This window comes from Dipteris shenzhenensis, chromosome 3 (genome assembly GCF_047967505.1).
Source record: "Dipteris shenzhenensis isolate YYH24624 ecotype China chromosome 3, Dip_SZ_1.0, whole genome shotgun sequence".
Lineage (NCBI taxonomy): Eukaryota > Viridiplantae > Streptophyta > Polypodiopsida > Gleicheniales > Dipteridaceae > Dipteris > Dipteris shenzhenensis.
Window position 1 is genome coordinate 28,219,741 of NC_141598.1, and position 3,260 is coordinate 28,223,000.

Here is a 3,260-nt window from a genome sequence, read left to right on the forward strand (position 1 = left end):
CCATACAAGCATGCCTATATCTATCATTCACCTTGTTTGATGCCTTGTTTGACCTTATGTGCTCTCTTTGGCATTTCACCCATGATAGATTCACCTTGTTTGATGCCTTGTTTGACCTTATGTGCTCTCTTTGGCATTTCACCCATACAAGCAGGCCTATCATTCATGCCTATATCTATCATTCACCTTCCTCCAAAGAGAAAGGCTCAACTAGGTGCCGTCAAATACAAATGGCTCAGGCCAGGCCATCCTGGCACTCGTAGAATATGTAGCCTTTCACCTTGTTTGACCTTATGTGCTCTCTTTAGCATTTCACCCATACAAGCAGCACTCGTAGAATATGTAGCCTTTCACCTTGTTTGACCTTATGTGCTCTCTTTAGCATTTCACCCATACAAGCAGGCCTATATCTATCATTCACCTGTTTGATGACTACTCTAGTCGAAAAGCGCCCAACCCAACCTAGTTTGACATGACAAGATCTACAAAGATCTTGCGCAAAGGTAAAACTACTTTAAACTTCGCAATTCTAAAAGATCGCCGGCCATGGGGCTCGAACCCATGACCACAAGGTTAAGAGCCTTGCGCTCTACCAACTGAGCTAGGCCGGCTGGACTGACATGAAATTCTTAAAAAAATTATTTACTCTTTAAATTCCACTTTCTACTTGTAGCTATAGCATTTCCTAGCGGCACAAAACCGCCAATTGCTGCGCCAGCTCTTCCGTTGCTCGTGTTCTAAACTTTTATGCGATGAACTAGCAGCAAGCAAAAGTGTCAGCTCGGAATTTCAGAGAGTTGGATTTGGCTCCAACAACGATTGTAAGTGTTGATTGAAGCAACCAATAACAGCAGTCCTCAAGAGTTTTCACCTAGCTGCCATCTGTTTCCTTTTGGCTCATCTGTGGTATGGAGCGAAATTCTTGTGGAGTGGGTTATCCCACGTGTTCCGAAGAACATTTTCTCTTGCAGATGCGGCCTGTGTAATCTCTATAGGACACATAAATTGTGTGATCTCTTATATGCAATGCCTTCATATTTCTTATTACTACATTCCTTGGTCAGGGATTACAGCTGAGAAGCTGTTTGTATCACAACGGGGGGACACAACCTGCAGTGGTGTGTGAGCGCTTAAGCCATCGAAGGACCTGCAATGGCAGGCATCGTGTTTTGAAAGGGCGGGAGAGCATCTACCCACTTGTATGGGAAGAGCCTGCGGGCAGCCCTTTCTCAGATGAAAAGGCATTCCCGTCGCTTCCAGTTCCTCTCCTGGATAATGCATCAATGGCTCCCCTCGCAAGGGACTCTAACATCATAGACTGCCACACTACTCTTCACGTTTTACAGGCTTGCTGGGTTGTCGAGTTTTGTGAGATCTAGTGTGCAAAGCTCCTAGATTAAAGGGCATTTCCTAGAAGCAGGAGCGAATTTTGCTCTGATACCACTGTAAGAAATCCTAGATTTACTATATTTAGAAATGTGCTAAGGAACAGAAAGGAGATTGAAATAGCAGAGAACAAGGAATAATTGCATTGCTTGAATGTCTGTAGGGTGGATGTCGTGTCATCCATACAATTGGGCCTCTCTTATATAGAGAGTGAAGAGTCACACATGAAAAGGTGTGTACTCCAAAGGGTGTGTGCATGAAGAGGTGTGTACCCCTTGTGAAGGGTGTGACCCTTGATGAGAGAGTACATTACAATAGGAATGTCTCTTCAATAGAATGTCTCTTGTGAAGGGTTGTGCCTCATAGGAAGTGTCCCGTCGAAAGGGCAAGAGTTGTGCCTCATAGGAAGTGTCCCGTCGAAAGGGCATACCCTTCCACAAGTGTCCATTCATCAAACCATCCATAAGTCTAGAAATAGAGAAAGGAATACGTCACAGATCGTGACACTCTTCAGAAGCTGCCAATGAACGGGAGATGGCTTGGAACTGAATTGTGAAAGAGAGATGACTGGAAAAGCTATGTCAGGTCTGCAACAGACCATGGTATAGATGAGGCTGCCCACCAGACTACGATAAGGAAAAGAAGGTGATTCAGATCCAGGTGAAGGAGAAGAGAAGGGAAATGGAACCGGGATCCATTGGAGTAGTTGCTGGTTTGCATTCCATCATATTGTACTTGAAAAGCAAATCCCGAACATATTTGTGTTGTGAGAGATGAAGAGTGCCTGCCACACGATCTCTGAGTATTTCCATACCCAAACAGTAACCAAGCTCACCTAGATCCACCATGTCAAAAGTAGAGCTAAGGGCAGATCTCACCTGATGCATTGCATGGACATTATTGGCGAATAAAATAATGTCATCAACATATAATGTAAGCATAATTATATCAGCTGAATAGCGCATGATATAAAGATTTGAGTCTGCAGTAGAGGAGACAAAACCATAACCATGAAGGAAGGAGTCAATTTCCTGAAACCACGAACGAGATGCTTGCTTCAAACCATAGATGGACTTGAGTAAGTGACACACAAGATGTGGGTGAGCTGAATCCTCATAGCTAGGTGGTTGAGTCATATAAATTTCTTCTTGAATTTCTCCATGCAAGAAGGCGGTTTTGACATCCATTTGATGAATGTCAAGATCAGCTTGTGTCGCATATGCGAGCAGAACTCGAATAGTTGTTATCTTGACAACTGGTGAGAAGGTCTCAAAATAATATAGGCCAGAAATCTGAGAGTAGCCTGTTGCAACGAGATGAGCCTTGTACTTAGATAAAGAACCATCTGCATGAAATTTTCTCTTGTATACCCATTTACAAGGAATAGGTGATCGGGAAGGAGGCAACTTAGTGAGCTTCCATGTAGAATTCTGAATCAAAGAGGCATATCCTTCATCCATGGCCTGCTTCCATTGAGAACCTTCAGGACCATCAAGTGATGGGGCAGTAGAACTTGAATGAGATGAATTCTCATTACTTTCTTCAGGCAAATTATCATTGTTATGGACTAGAGGAACATTTTCTGATGCAGCCGGTAAGGATAGATCATCATCTTGTGAATCAGAGATCTCAGGCAGATCATGCTCTCCAATGAGCTCAAGAAGGAGACATCAGGCTTTTTACCATACCACTGTTCATACAGGGTTGACTCTGGTAATGCAGCTGTAGGCAATCGGTTTTGAACATAGACGGCCGTGTGAACCGAACATTGTTCTTGCTGCATTATTTGATGTCTGGTTCTTTCTTTCTGCTATTCCATTCAATTGCGGGGTGTAGGGAATAGTAAGTTGCCTCCGAATGCCTTCATCATGACA

The 3,260-nt window shown here is 43.6% G+C and overlaps 1 non-coding gene across 1 annotated transcript; it reads right to left on the minus strand.

Annotated features, from left to right (window-relative positions):
- Window positions 1-538: 538 nt before the first annotated feature.
- TRNAK-CUU (transfer RNA lysine (anticodon CUU)) lies at window positions 539-611 on the minus strand. Its single transcript has one exon. It is a non-coding gene; the product is annotated as a tRNA-Lys (tRNA).
- Window positions 612-3,260: the final 2,649 nt, after the last annotated feature.